The 16,519-nt window shown below is 43.0% G+C and overlaps 1 protein-coding gene across 15 annotated transcripts in view; it reads right to left on the bottom strand.

Moving 5' to 3' along the window:
* GLI3 (GLI family zinc finger 3) overlaps positions 1 to 16,519 on the bottom strand; it is a 279,195-nt gene that overhangs the window by 50,949 nt on the left and 211,727 nt on the right. The window lies entirely within an intron of this gene.

Genomic DNA, 16,519 nt, shown 5'->3' with positions numbered 1-16,519 from the left:
AGGCTCCCAGAGTTATATTTACTTTCAATGGTATACAACTTGCATAATAAACCTGAGACAGCTTCCCCTTGCAAGACTGTAATGGATAAAGAGAGAGACAGAGACCATGTGGTCTTGGGGGAAGGGCTGAGGGGGGTGGAGCAGGGGAAGCAAAAATGCATACATTTAATAGCTAAGGAAGTCTGAAGGCCTTCCTTCATTACATGCACCAAACAGCCATTTAAAACAAGGTGATTTGTGTATAATGGGGCAAATTTCGTGGTCTTGAATAAGTTTGTTAGCTTTTCCAGACCTCACTGCACTTGGTTAAAAAAGAAGAGCAGGTTAGGTCATTCGAAGATTCTACAATTAGCAGTGGTCACAATAGTACCATCCAGCAAGGGGCTCACAAAGTAGCCCCCACGCAAGGATTATGTTCATTCCACTAAGCTGAATATCAACTAGATCCCCATTCATCTAAATCAGCACTCAGAAATAAAATTTGGTCAGCCTATCGGTCTATTTGTCTAAGCTCATCTCACCTAATGCTTTGAATATTCAGTCTATGCATTTGTCCCAAACAGTCTTACCCCGTATGGGGGGGAAAGTAATGGTGGATGTATGGAGCTATTTGCTGAGGGATGCCTGTGAGCCCATGCATGGCAGTGCCACAAGGCACCCCAGAGTGTGGCACCCAGAAAGTAAGTCTGATCCACAGCCCAAGGAAGCTAGGCAAGGCCTGGGCATGGAGGTGAGGTGCCCAGGGAGGCAAAAATGGTGAGTATTTCAAAAAGGCTAATGAGGTTAGAGGTAAGACCACCTAGGAAGGCAGAGCCTGTACAACACAACTTCAAAGCTGCTATAAAGTCTGGTAGTTTCTCAAATATGTTAAACACACAATTACCATATGACCTAGCAACCCCACTCCTAGAAACAGAGCCAAAAGCAGTGCAAGTAAGTGTTGAAACAAAAAAACTCACCCATGAGTGTCCATAACAACACAACAGCTAGCAGACAGAAACAATCCAAAAGGCCCACCAACAGATAAAAGGATACACAGAATGTGGCATAGTCATACAATGGAACATCCTTCAGCCAAGCAAAGGAATGAAGCACTGACATCTGTCTGCTACATTGCAGATGAATCCTGCACATGCTGTGCTACGTGCAAAGAGCCAGACACAAAAGGCCATATATTATATGATTCCACTTCTATGAAATATTCTGAACAGGCAAACAGTCCACAGACACAGAAAGCAGATGAGTGGTTTTCAGGGGCTGTGGAAGAGGAAGGAAGAAAAGTGACTGCTTAATGGGTAGGTTCCTTTTGCAGTGATGAAAATGTCCAGGAATCCATGGTGGCGATGGCTGCACAAGATTCTGAATGTGCCAAGTGGCAATTAATTGCATGCTTTAAAATGGTCAACATGAGTATGTCCTGTCTCCCTACTGGAAGTCTGAGCTATAGCAATTAGGCAAGAAAAAGGAATGAAAGGCACCCAGACTGGAAAGAAGTAAAATTGTCTCTATTTGCGGATTACATGATTTTAAGTATAGAAAACCCTAAGGGGCGCTTTGGTGGCTCAGTTGGTTGAGTGTCCACCTCTTGATGTTGGTTTAGGTCATGATCTCGTGGTTGTGGGATCAAGCCCCATGTCAGGCTCCACACTGAGCGTGGAGCTTGCTTAGGATTCATTCTCATTCTCTCTCTCTCTCCAAATAAATAAATATTATAACAAGAAAACTCTAAAGACATGAGACCAAAATAAGGTTAGTAAACAAATTCAGTAAAGTTACAGGATACAAAATCAGCATACACAAATCAACTGTATTTCTATACACTAACAATCAGCTATCTGAAAGCGAAATCAAGAAAGCAATCCCACTTACAACAGCATCAAAAATAATGAAATATCTAGGAATACATTTAACCAAGGAGGTTAAAGACATGGATACTGAAAATCATTAAGATGTTGATGAAATAAATTAAAGAAGATACAAATAAATGGAGAGAGAGTCCATGTTCTTGGGTTGGAAGCATTAGTTTTTGCTAAAACATCCATAGCACTGAAAGTGATCTACAGATTCAATGTAATCCCTATCAAATTTCCAGAGGCATTTTCCACAGGAATAGAAAATATTAACTCATAATGGACAAAAGACCTGAAACCATAAAACCCCTCAAAGTAAACATACAGAGAAGTTTCCTTGACATTGGTCTTGGCAATGATTTCTTTTGGATTTGACACCAAAAGCATAGGCAACAAAGCAAAAGTAAACAAATGGGACTACATCAAACTAAAACACTCCTGCACAGTAAAGGAAATAATTAACAAAATGAAAAGGCAGTCTACACAATGGGAGAGAATGTTTGCAAACCACACATGTGGTAAGGGGTTACTATCCAAAATATATAAGGAACTTATATCACTCAACTGAAAAAAAACAAATAGTGCAATTTAAAAACAGGCAAAGGATCAAAAATAGACATTTTCCCAAAGGAGACATACAAACGGTCAACCGGTACATGAAAGGGTGCCCAACGTCACTAATAATTGGGGAATGCACGTGAAAACCACAATGTGATACCATCTCACACCTGTTAGGATGTCTTATAAAAAAGAAAGAGATAACACATGTTGGCAAGAATATGGAGAAAAGGGAACCCTGTGCACTGCTGGTGGGACTGTAAATTGGTGCAGCCACTGTGGAAAACAGTATGGAGGTTCCTCAAACCATTGAAGCTAGAACTCTCATCTGACCCAGCAGTCCCACCTCTGTGTATATACCCGAAGGGAATAAAATCTCAAAGACATGTCTGCACTCCCATGTTCATTACAGTATTATTCACAATAGTCAAGACATGGCAACAGTCTAAATGTCTGTCCACAGATGAGTGGATAAAGAAAATGTGGCAGATATAACTGACCAACAAAGCAGGGGTCAGCACACTTGAAAGTCCATGTATAACTTTTGACTCCCCAAAACTTAACTACTATTAGTCTACCATTGACCAGAATCCTCACTGGTAATATAAACAGTCCATTAACACAAAATTAGTACGTGTATTACATACCGATTCCTACAATAAAGTAAACTAGAGAAATAAAATCTTAAGAAAATTATAAGGAAGGGGCGCCTGGATGGCTCAGTTGGTTAAGCATCTGGCTCTTGGTTTCGGCTGAGGTCCTGGTCTCATGGTTCATGAGTTTGAGCACTAACAGTGCAGAGCCTACCTGGACTTCTCTCTCTCTCCATCTGTCTCTGCCCCTCCCCCACTCACACACACCCTTTCTCTCTCTCTCAAATAAACAAACTCTAAAAATAAAGATCATAAGGAAGAAAAAATGTATTTATGGTCCTTATTGAAAAAAGCACAAATATAAATAGACCTGCAAAGTTCAAACCGTGTTGCTTAAGGGCCAATTGTGTGTGTGTGTGTGTGTGTGTGTGTGTGTGTGTGTGTGTCTGTGTGTGTGTGTGTGTGTGTCTGTGTGTATAAATGCATATGTGTGTGTATAATGGAATATTATTCAGTCATAATAAAAGAAAGAAATCTTGTCATTTTTGACAACATGGATGGACCTTGAAGGTACCACACCAAGTGAAATAAGTGAGACAAAAAAAAAAAGGGGGCAAATACTGAATGGTATCACTTATATGTCAAATCCAAAAATAGGAAAAAGAAAAGTCAAACTCACAGAAAGAGAGACTAGAAGGCTGGCTGCCAGGGGCTGGGGCTGCAGAAATGAGGAGATGCTATTCAAAGAGTGTAAGCTTTCATTCATAAGATGAATAAGTCCTGAGGATCTATGTATAGCATGGTGACCAGGGTTAACAATACCATATTGCATACTTGAAATCTGCCAAGAGAACAGATCTTAAGAGTTCTCACCACATACATAAGAAAAGATAACTGTGAGGTGATGGATGTGCTAATTAACTTGGTGTTAATCATTTTGCAACATATACATATATCAAATCATCACTTTGTACACTTAAAAAATACACAGTTTCAGTCATCAATTACACTGACGTAAAGCTGGAGAAAATAAGCTGGTCAAATGGTCAATTTCATATTATGTGTATTTCACCACAGGTTTTTTTTTTAAGTTGAAAAACACACATAAACTGGGCTGCAGCCAGGTGAATGAACCAGCTGCGCCCCTAACCAGGACCCTCCTTTCATCCTCTCTCCGGCCGGCCTGTATGGCTCATGCCTGAGGTTTCCTGCCTCTGAGCAGAAAGGATAAACCTAAGGAGCTCGAATGTCAGCGCGATATAAATTACGGTGGGGGAAAAAAAAGAAACAACGTGATGCATGGCTGAGGATCTAAAAGAGGAATGTCCACCATTGTTTGTGATTATGGATCACATCACAATCTAATAGCAATTTTTATTTAATCAATAATTTCCATGCTGAACAGACAGCCCTGTTACAGAGAATCGACAGGCAGGTACTGATAGCGACAAGCCTCGTTATTAATCTTTCCTCCGCTGGCTTATCAGCCAAACTACTGTAAAAGGCACCGCCAAGATGGATTTTAGAAGCCACCTTTCTCCTCTTGCCCCTTTTCTTCTCTCTCTCCCATAACATATCACATAACGTAGACTCTACATTTATTTGAGTAACCTGGGGCTTGAGTGGCATAAAAAGGCAGTTCACATTAAGCAATTTCACAAATCAGTGGGACCTCGACCATCGCTCAGGGTTGGCCATTATAGGCTAATAAATCATACTTTCTCTTTGAGTTGTCAATCGCCAAAAAGCTTTGTACAAACGTTGGCATCTGTAATTCCGTAAAGGCTTTTCATCTTGAAATAAGATGCTCTAGACTGATAACAAGAATAATCCCCTCTTGATCAAGAAAAAAAAAAAAAAATCTGCATTTTAGCAATTAAAGCTGCTGCCAGAAGCCAAAAGGCTCAGTACTGAGACTCTAGTGAAGTTTATCTCCGCAAAACACAAGGAGAATACAGTGAGGGTTGTGTTGTATTTGCAGTCGGAACTGCTTTATCTTGCCCTGGGAAATGTGCCCTCTCTCCCCAGGTGGGACAGGAGAGGAAGGTGTGAGAACTTCCCATGCTTCCTGGAAAAGCCACTGGGAAGCCCTGCTCTTCCTGAACCAGGTACATAAAGAAGCGTCCTCCCCAGCGCCTTCTGGTGACGCTGACAGGTGACAGGTGTTTTGTTCTCTTGACGAGGAAGACATTTTCAGAACTTCAGATTATTCATTCCTAACTAGAAAAAAAGGCACACCCCAAATTAAAACAGTGACAAAGAGAAATGTTAATAATCACAAAAAACCATCAGTAAGTGGGCCCTAAAAACTTGAGTAACACAGCCGCCATGTTCTGTAAGTCATCAGAGATCATTCTCCAACAGACCCAACCATTTTGCTTCAAAGAGAGACAGCAGGGTCGTGCTACCCTCAGGTAATGAACCGGGGGCCATGCACACAAAACACAGGGGTCCTATGGGCAAAACTACCTTCCGGGTGCTCAGCTGGCAACCCGGAAGCTTCTGACTGCTCTCTGAAGGTCATTTACAACATCCATATGAGCTGCAAAAATGGTCACTGTCTGACATCTCCAAATTCCCAAATTAAAAAAAAAAAAAAAAGTTTAAAATAACTTCCACTGCAGAGTCTCACTTCTGGCCCTGCCCCATTTAATACATTGCTGGTACAGCTTCTGGAGCTCTGCTGCGTTCGGCCCTGACCTTTCTGTGGCTCATACCGGTTCACTCCTTCTTCTCATCAGAAACCTCTGAATTCTCCTTACTCCACCTGGACCAGAAGTCACACTCCCAGTTCAGCAAGCAGGTCCCAGGAAACTCATTGTGCTTTAATCTCACTTCCGGTTGCCCTCTGCCTCCAGGAGCACTGTGGTTCTGTATCACCACACTACTCACCACTCTTCAAAACCAAAAGCACAGGATGTAATTGTATCTCTAACCCCACAAAGTGTCAAAAACCCCAGCCTTTTATCATATTAGCATATTAGCCACTATCACAGATAAAATTCTCCTGTACTTTCCACTTCCATTAACCTCTTCCTGTGGTCACTTCCACACAGAAGCCCCAACACCTCCCCATAATGGTCTTTCCCTATTTGAATCCACCTGTCTTTTCAAGACCATGTCCAAATCCACAAGACCTTTCTCTTGAGACTTAACCTTACCTGTTTTCCTGCTGCTCTGCCTGTACCTCTGTAGTCCTCCCAATAGTCTTCCCTGTATGTTCCCCTTACTCAAAGGGGCAGACATGAAAGATATATGTGCCCGCTCTTGTTCCCTCTCACTGGCCCTGACCATGACCCCAACTCTATGCCTGCAATTTGTGTAGTGGCCACCAGGTGGTGATGATGCATCGTTAACAGGTAAAATCACCAGCCTACACAGGTGAGAGTGAATCAATGACATATTCATAGCTTTTTTATTTTTTTACGAAAAGCCTTTACATATTCTTTTTTAAAATTCTGATGAAAAATCTCCTTAATCTCTCCATTCTTCAATTAATTAAGTTGATTAGTACTTATTCTTCCTCATATTTGAATAATGCTTTAGAGTTTTCAAAGGCTTGCATTATATGATCTCATTCTGTCCCTACTAAAAAAATAAAAATAAAAAGCCCTGTGAGGAAAGTGGGATGGTATTAACATCTCCACTTTACAAATGAGAAACCGAGGGCTGAAATTATAGAATGACTTACTCAGATTCAGAAACAGTTCTTGGCAGATGTAGGAATCAGAGATAAATGCCCTCCTTCCCACTCACTGATTAATGCTAGTTTTACTGGTAATTGGATGGGGTGGGTTTGGGGTGGCTTACATTTAAGGTCTTGGCCTATCCTTTAAGGATATGCCACTTATAGCTACCTTGCCAACATTAATTGTTCTAGAAATGAAAAAAAATTCATCTATGGCAGTATTTAGCTGATCCCAGAAAAGACTAAATGTCCCTAAATTTTCAAAAAAGTCCTCGCATTAGAAAATTGCTTTCTGTTTCTGGAGCTGTTTTCTGTCAAAGCAGGAGCCTGATCACCATGCTTGCCATGATCTCAGAAGCTGAAGTCTGAGTGACTTCTCTTGGTCTGCAAAAAAAACAGTGATGGAATTTCTTTACCAAGACAAAGGACTTGGCTGGTAAGAGTCCTTGCTGAATACTGAGTGCCTGACCTTAAAAATGTTGCTTTAAAATTAAGATCTGTAAATCTGTACATATACACACATGTACACAAACGCACACACACACCCAAATACATACCCACAAGTGTACACACATACCACGCATGTACACACGTAAGCACACACACGCACACACACAGGCACACCACATATATGTATATTTAATAGCATTTTGTTTGAGACTAACAAGCTCATCTTTTTTTTTTTTAACGTTTATTTATTTCTGAGACAGAGACAGAGCATGAACAGGGGAGGGTCAGAGAGAGATCTGAAACAGGCTCCAGGCTCTGAGCTGTCAGCACAGAGCCCAACGCGGGGCTTGAACTCACGGACCCGCGAGATCATGACCTGAGGCAAAGTCGGCGGCTTAACCGACGGAGCCATCCAGGCGTCCCACTCATCTTTTCTTTATAATCTGAACATTCTAGAGCACACTCAAGGAGACAATTTATCTTAAATCACAAATATCCTTTTTTGTTTTGTTTTGTTTTCCACACCACAAGAGGAAAGATTTGGGACAGAACAGGCGGCAGTTTTGCACCCCCCCCCCCAAGGGATATTTGGCAATGTCTGGAAAGACTTTGGGTTGTTACAATGGGGGAGGTTCCCTCCTGGAATCTAGTGGGCAGAGGTCAGCAATGCTGCTAACGGTCCCATGACAAGGTCAAGGATGGCCCTCACATCAAACAATTCTCTGCGTTATTGTGCCGAGGGTGAGAAGCCTTGGTTTTGGGTGACCACCAAAGAGAACTTTGAGAAGGACATCAGGACAACAGAACATACAATAGCACGAGGCTCTGAATCTCAACACTGCAGAGGCAAGAATAAGGAGGGATGTACAGTATAAGGAACAGACCTGGAGACCTTTCTCCAGTCCTCCTCTCTCAGGAGTGGATGAACCAGGGACCTTCGGCATCTCTATGCAATTATTAATTTCAGGGTGACATAACAACCCCAACACAGCCTGAATACCAACCTGAACCACATTTTTTATGGGCAACATACATGAAACTTAGCAGCCGGTAAATGTCTTTACACTTTTCACTTCTATGATTATTTTTTAAGATTTTACTTTTAAATAATCTCTACACTCAATGTGGGGCTCGAACTTACAACCCGAGATCAAGAGTCCCACGCTCCATTGACTGAGTCAGCCAGGCGCCCCTACGCTTATCACTTTTAGAAAGAGAATCACTAATATTTCATGGAGTATAATTTTTAGCTAATTCCCTCAACAGTTTTAAGAGGTAAATACTATTATTATCCTTATTTCACAAGGAGGAAATGTGACGTGTCTTGGGTAGAGAGCAGGCTTTGAACCTGGGTCTGTCAGCTTTGAAATGTACATCGCACAGGAGTACAGTGGCAAGCCCAAGTATTCTTTCGGATCAGGTGCCATGTATTCTTACAAAGTCATCATCACCGTCGTCACTATCATGCCTCACAAGTCAACCCCCACGCTCTGCTTTGACCTGAACTATTTCCACCTGTTTCCCAGAGGTCTTTTCTGATATCCCTTATGTACCTCTCTCCCTCCTGTAAGTCCCCAGAATCGCAACTACACAATTCTGGCTTCATTACATCCTGCCTCATATGCAATCACTATGCTTTTATGATTCTTTGTCTCCCCCTTGCAATGAGAATGGCCAGTCCTGGAGGATGAGTTCTAAGTCCTGTGGACAGTGTGCCCACCATGAGGCTGGGGCAGGGAGGCGGCACGCCAGCTTCACCCAACATTCTTCTGGTGAGCGGTTGAGCAAATGCCCGATCTGCTAATGTCAGCCTCTCTCTCTCCTGATAAACAACAGGACACACTGTACTGGGCAAGATCTGCTACAGGCAAGTATATTTCAACAAGGTACACAGCCCAGCCCAAAGTGACCGTCAATCCTTCTTGTATGAAGTGGGTCTACTCAGAATATTCCAGGGAATCTTACCTAAAGTATCATTCAGGACCAGCTCAGAGGAAAATCCTCTCCAAATGGCAGGAAGAGTTGCTTGGATTAAGAATTCCCATGAAGTATTTCAGCAGGTATTTCAACATTTCTGGGGTACACCATGGCAGAACAAATTTAAGAAAGACATCTTACTTAAAACACTGGTTTCTTTTTTTAATTTTTTTTTTCTCAGAGAGGGAGGACCAGGGTGGTGGGGGGGGGGGGGTGCGGGGGGAGAGGGAGAGGGACAGAGAGAGAATCCCAAGCAGGCTCCACGCTCAGCATGGAGCCCGACACAGGGCTCGATCCCATGACCCTGGGATGATGACCTGAGTCAAAATCAAGAGTCAGATGCCCAACGGAGCCACCCAGGTGCCCCTTCAAAATATTGATTTCTTATTCTTTGTTCAAGAGGTAAGAACCCTTACTCAGTAAAAGAGAAATTTTAATTCCACAATTACTCAAGTAATTCATATACCACCTCGGAGAAGTATTAAATGCAATTATTCTGGAGGGCACTTAATCTACAGGGTTGAAAAGATCCTGGGAAAAAGATGGCAAGGGACTGTGTTCTCCAAAACCCCACCTGGGGGCAGCCATCCGTAACAGACTGTACATCCCACCTCCCCCCCCACCTCCCCGACTGCAAGGGGGGTGCTCGCCAGGGCACCCAGGTGGTTGCCAGGCAGTAAGTGGGCACCTGAGAGGAAGCCTGTTTGCCGTCCCTATCCTAAGGACTATCTAATGCAAATCTTTCACTTGCTTTTACTAAACTGAGGTCCAAGGAGGTTAAATGGCTGGGCCAAGTCCCATCTGTCAGAACTACACTGGGAAGAATGGTTCCTGCCCTCAGTCAAGTGCACGTTCAGCAACAAGGAATATAAAATAAGCCTTGGAGCAGACTCCCAGAAGCCACAGACCCAACAGCATGGCTCCCCTCCCCTCCCCTCCCCCACTCAACCCTGAAAAAACAAATACATAAAACAAAGAGAGGGGAGGCACTCTTTTCCACCTCTGTCTGTTTCTCATTAGGCCTACTGCATGTGATCTCTGCTTGGCCTTGGATGCTGGGGACTGCATTTATTTCCATGGCTGTTTCACGGTGTGATAAGTGAGAAAATAACGTTCTGAAGGGTCATGTGGTTCCAGGGAGGTCATCCCCAGGGTCAGGGCAGAGATGGGGCTGCCACTCAGAATGTCGCTGGCCCTGGGAGGCCTTCCCTGGTGGACCACACAGCCCTTCGTGCCCCCCACTCAGGCTAATCTCCTGAGTGTCTCTATGGGAACGATTTCTGCAGGTGCAGCCCAGTCAGTAACTTTAAAAAGAACGTGACCCTTGAGGCGCAATTGTCAGAGGATAGCTTTGAAGTTTGTGGTTCTTAGTCTGCATTTTACACGCAATATTTCCAAATAATTAGAGTAACTAAATTAACTAGCAACTCCATGTAGGGAAAATGAGATCAAAATCTCCACTCATTCGTTTTACGTTTTATGTGCACACAAGACTAATTTCTGCCTCGTATCTGAGACCGCGATCACATCTTACACTTTTCTCTTAGGTAAAGATACACAATGCAACTTTAGCAAAGGGATCAAAATTAGATGGAAAATATTTAAAATGCAAATTTAGGATCATGGTATTAATATGAAAATAATGTCTTCAACACATCCTCAGTTCCCCGCATTTCTACGGATGCACCAATTCTTCACAGATTAGATGTGCCTTCTTTACATCTAAATCTCTAGGATATTAAAAAGAAAGCCCTTCATTTTCATGCTGCCTATGTACAGAATTTGTTTTCAAATGGCAGCAAAGGTGATTATAACTGTATTCTTCTGATAAAGGGAACTACAGCATGCTTTAGAGATCAAAATTTGCAGCATAGGAAAGCATTTAAAATCCAAGTAGGTGGTTAATCACTCTACAAAAAGGTGAATTTCTGACACCATGCTTAAAAGATACAAATGGAGCACAGGGACTTAAATGCCACCCAGTTGAGGCTGGGACTAATATAGACACAACTCACGTTCTCTGCCCTTGGGCCCCACTGGCAGGAGAAAACACCCTCCTCGTGGAATTGCCTGAGGCCCTCTCTGCGGGCTCATTCTGCTAGGGATGGGTGGGGAATAAACAAAGGCTAGTATCCAAACTCTATAAAGAGCTCACCAAACTCCACACCCGAAAAACAAATAATCCAGTGAAGAAATGGGCAGAAGACGTGAATAGACACTTCTCTAAAGAAGACATCCAGATGGCCAACAGGCACATGAAAAGATGCTCAACATAACTCCTCATCAGGGAAATACAAATCAAAACCACACTCAGATATCACCTCACGCCAGTCAGAGTGGCTAAAATGAACAAATCAGGAGACTACAGATGCTGGCGAGGATGTGGAGAAACGGGAACCCTCTTGCACTGTCGGTGGGAATGCAAACTGGTGCAGCCGCTCTGGAAAACAGTGTGGAGGTTCCTCAAAAAATTAAAAATAGATCTACCCTATGACCCAGCAATAGCACTGCTAGGAATTTACCCAAGGGATACAGGAGTGCTGATGCATAGGGGCACCTATACCCCAATGTTTATAGCAGCACTTTCAACTATAGCCAAATTATGGAAAGAGCCTTAAATGTCCATCAACTGATGAATGGATAAAGAAATTGTGGTTTATATACACAATGGAATACTACTTGGCAATGAGAAAGAATGAAATCTGGCCTTTTGTAGCAACGTGGATGGAACTGGAGAGTGTGATGCTAAGTGAAATAAGTCATACAGAGAAAGACAGACACCATATGTTTTCACTCTTATGTGGATCCTGAGAAACTTAACAGAAGACCATGGGGGAGGGGAAGGAAAAAAAAAGAGTTAGAGAGGGAGGGAGCCAAACCATAAGAGACTCTTGAAAACTGAGAACAATCTGAGGGTTGATGGGGGGTGAGAGTGAGGGGAGGGTGGGTGATAGGTATTGAGGAGGGCACCTGTTGGGATGAGCACTGGGTGTGGTCTGGAAACCAATTTGACAACAAATTTCATATTTAAAAAAAAATAAATAAAGCAAACTACTCTGTGAATGTGAAAAAAAAAAACTGTTAAAAAATAACGTGCCTATTTACAGACCTTAGGAAAGAACACTGTATGTGTTATTTCTCAGCCAGAAAGGGGGTTACTTCACTGAAACAGAATGTAAGGAAGGACAGTGCTAGAGCAAACAGGTGGCCATTGGGGACGGTGATTAAACTACTTTTATTCGGCTCCCAGGCTCCCAGCAGTGATGTTTGCAAGCACACGAGGCCACTGAGCAGTGGCGACCCAAAGGAGGTGCGCATCCTCCGCAAACACTGAGGGGACGTCCAATGTCATTCAGAAACAAAGTGTGCGGGTTTCGGAGAACCTGGGACTGACTGACGGGTGCTCACGCTGTATGCGTTTCAGACGCCTCAACCCTCCTAGAGCAGAAGATGGGTTCTACCTTCTAGGACAGAATTAACGCAAGAGGGAAGTGGGTCTCAGGAAGGTTTGGAAGCCTCGCTCACCCATGAGAGAAGCCAGGCAAAAAGACAGAATTGGAATTTTTTACATTCCAACAAAAATTACAACTTCACCTTGGCTCGGGTCATGATCTCATGGTTCATGGGTTTGAGCCCCACATTGGGCTCTGCACCCGCTTCGGGTTCTCTGTCTCCCTCTCCCTGCCCCTCCCCTTAGTCTCTCTTTCTCTCTCAAAAATAAACAAACTTAAAAAAAAAAAAATACAACAAAACCAGAAACACTTCAAGAACCAATATTCTACAACTGTCAGAGATACATTTAAAATTAAGATTCAGGGACACCTGGGTGGCTCAGTTGGTTAAGTCTGACTCTTGATTTCGGCCCAGGTTATGATCTCATAGTTCCATGAGTTCGAGCCCCGCGCTGGGCTCTGTACTGACAGTGTGGAGCCTGCTTAGGATTCTGTCTCCCTCTCTCTCTGCCCCTCCCCCACTTGTTCTCTTCCCACCCCACCCCCGTTCTCTCAAAATAAATAAAAATAAGCTTTAAAAAAGTAAAAAAAAAAATAAAATAAAGATTCATGTCTTTTGTAACATACAATACACAACAGCAAAAAGAGAGTCTAATTAATTTGGAGTTGAAGGGAAAATGTGGACTTTTTGACTTATTTTGAGTCATTAGAATACGTGCTTTCAGATGTCGAGGGAAGAGAAAGCACTTGCATCTTGACAAATCAATAATAAATTCCATCTTAATCAAAGGCGCTTTGAATTAATTTTTGTACCGTACCTCCTTCCTACACTCTCGTTCGTTCTATTTTAACTGACACCAAGGAAGGGACAAAGTATAACAAAAACATGGTTCACAAAAGTACACATCTATCTTCTTAGCTTCTGGGCACAGAAATAAATTTATGACAAATTTAATACTAGCTTGAGAGTAACTAAGCCCAATTATAATTATCTGGCTGGGAAGAGAAATTAATTAAACGTCCTGGTGATAAAGACCCCACAGCAAACCTAGAAGAAACACACCCATGGAGGAGGACAGGCGCTTGAAATAAAGGAGAGGAGAAGGGAAAGGCAATATTTAGCCCATCTGCTGGGACAGTAATGGGACGAGGTCATCTTTTCAAGAGAACACGGAGTGCATTACCCTGGAAATGAGACTACCTGGCGGGCAAAGCCAGCCGGGTCCCTAATTCTCCTCTTCAACTTTGTGATTTGCTAATGGGAAACACATGTCTCCCTTTTGCACCAAGTTCAAATGACTCTGGAATTCCAACCGTGCAGCTCAGCGACTGAACCAGAACAAGGGGAGAACTTGTCAGGATTTAAGAGCTTTCAGCAAAGCCCTTCAATCGCAGCCAGCACCCTATTCCACGGAAGGATATCAATTATAGATAGTGACTTGCTTTAGCAGGCAGTCGGGACTGTCAGACACTAGATAGACAGCCATGAAGAATCATGAATCTTTCTATTAACTGTAAGAGGGGGAAAAAGAATGGGTCATGGCTATAAATAAGGCAGAGCATCAGAATGGTTTAACACCTTGCCTCTTGGTTGTACGTAGCATGAAAATGCAACTAATTCCCAAAATGTCCTCTCTCCGAGGAAAGCTGTGGGAATGGAAACAGTTAATACTGCCCTCCGTCTTTAAGAAAGTGGGTTTCACAACTGGCATTTTTCCCACCTGCCACCAAAATAATGAGGTGGACGTGAAGTAGCTTTTCCTTCAATCAACAAAAAAATAAAGTGTCCATGCTACAGCAGGCCATTGCTGGTGCTAACGAGACAGCCGTGAGTGGGAAGGTGCTCGTGCATCCTGCAAAGTGAAATCAACTTAAACGCACGAATTTGGACTTTCCACACTTCAGATAACAAGTAAAAAGGTGGAAAATACGTGATATAAACTGGTATTTTTATGTATGTCACCGCAAGTCATAATTTTAATCCACTTAATTTGCATAATTTATCTCAGACTAAAATAACATCAAAAGTAATATATTGGATTTTCCCCTAATCCTGACATGAGTAACTCCTACCTGATTTGGAATAAAAAATTTCCACTGTACATGGATTTGTTTATAATTTTTACGATACAACAGACAACACAGTGGTCATTCAAGGCGACAGTTTAAGCAGACATTCCTTCAAACTACTCAGATCTCTCTATGAAAACATCATCACTACCCAAAACCTTTCGCCCCTGAGATTAAGTACAAACACCTACAAGAGTCACGGTCTTGTAAAAGCTTTCACATGAAACAGACAGCGAAAAGGTGGAGTTATTACCAAAATTCCCCCAAAATGCGACCTCCAACCTGGTGCCTCATGAGGAGCACAATTCTTTTTAAATGTAGGCTCAGAGGAAGCTCCCATTCCATCCCCGCATTTGATAACAGCTGAACCATAATTACAGCCCCCCCTTGGAAACTACAATGACCTATCTGCAGAGAAGGCACCAAGAGATGGGGACGTTGTCAAAAGCAAGCAGCCCAGACAGAATCTCGTTCCTGATGGCGGTTTGCATGCAAACAATTTCCCCCTTGTGGATGCCTGTCCACTCGTTGTATCACAAAGGGTATTCCTGACATCCTTCCTCTTCGGGAAAATTTGCCTACCCGAAAAGAAAAATTCCAAACTTTTTTTCTCCCCCTTCAGTATTACAATGTCTGTGGTTCCCATTAAAAGTCAGCAAGCAAAAAGGGCCATTAAGTAAGGCTTGGCTTAGAAATAACACTTGCATCAAATTAAAGAGAGAGAGTCGAATTAGGTTCATGGAAAAATCTGGAAATACACCTTAATTAAAAACATTTGATTTTCTAGGTTCTTGCTGCGCTGAGAAATCTCTAATTCTTCCTGCACAATTACAAGGGGGCATGATTACAAAAGAAACGTTTGGGGGGGGGAACCCTGCTGATGTCATCATGTTAACTTCCCAAAACATCCTGTACATAACGGATCTCAAAACCTGGCAAACCTAAGACTATAATGTGATGGCGGCATGCAGAATATATTACAGAGGATGAGCCAAGTTGCAGAAAACACACTGGGGGAGCTCACGAGGCCCGTGAAAAACGTGGGCTGTGTCAGGGGATGTATAATTTTAGTGCTTAAATGGACAAGGGCTCTCAAGAAGTATGGATCATCTACAATTAAAAGTTACTATAAAAGAAAAGAGACTGGGGGTAGTGTGTGTGATGTGTGCGCGTGTGCTGGGTGGACAAAGAGTCCCCACGAAAGCTGTTCTGTCAGATCTTCTGTCACATTAAAAGCTGATGAAAAGGCCACACTCTGATGAAGCTGATGAAAAGACCATCCTTAATGCCTCGATGGGACCCCTGTGCTTCTGCACAGGAGTGTGTGTAAGCCTACAGCTTTTTATCCTCTATCATCGGAAGGCCCTTCCGTCTCAGTTGCTCCTGGTCCCATCTGCTAGGGAGGTTCCTCTGGTGTGGAAGAAAAGTCCCAAATAAGATGAAGCACTGGTAAAGGAAATATGCCCACTCAGGTATGTGGGAGTGGGGAGGGCACTGCATTATCGGAAACAATACTCGGGCGGGGGGCGGGGGGGGGGGGTGGGCAGCAAAGACTCCTGAACCTGGAAGAATAAGACAGAGCGTGGATCTCAATGTGACCATGTTGCTGGTCTCAAAAGCACACGCCACAGGACACATTTTAAAATACACATCACTCTTTCCATGAGACTCTCCGCCCTGCAAGGCTTGGCCGGAAGTCAAGAAATGGTGCTAATGGCTTCTCCAAGCATCTACCTATCTCACACAGAGTACTAATTGCCTCATAAAATAGTGGGAGGCTCCTCAGATGGTGAGAGTTTGGAAGAAGAAGGCAGAACGGAAAAAAGGAATCCCCCACCTCTAAAATTTTTTCTGCTGTTGCCGGGTCTTAGAGAGGAGAAT

This window comes from Panthera leo, chromosome A2 (genome assembly GCF_018350215.1).
Source record: "Panthera leo isolate Ple1 chromosome A2, P.leo_Ple1_pat1.1, whole genome shotgun sequence".
Taxonomy (NCBI): domain Eukaryota; kingdom Metazoa; phylum Chordata; class Mammalia; order Carnivora; family Felidae; genus Panthera; species Panthera leo.
Note: the sequence above shows the minus strand (reverse complement) of the source record. Positions and strands in the feature narration are given on the sequence as shown.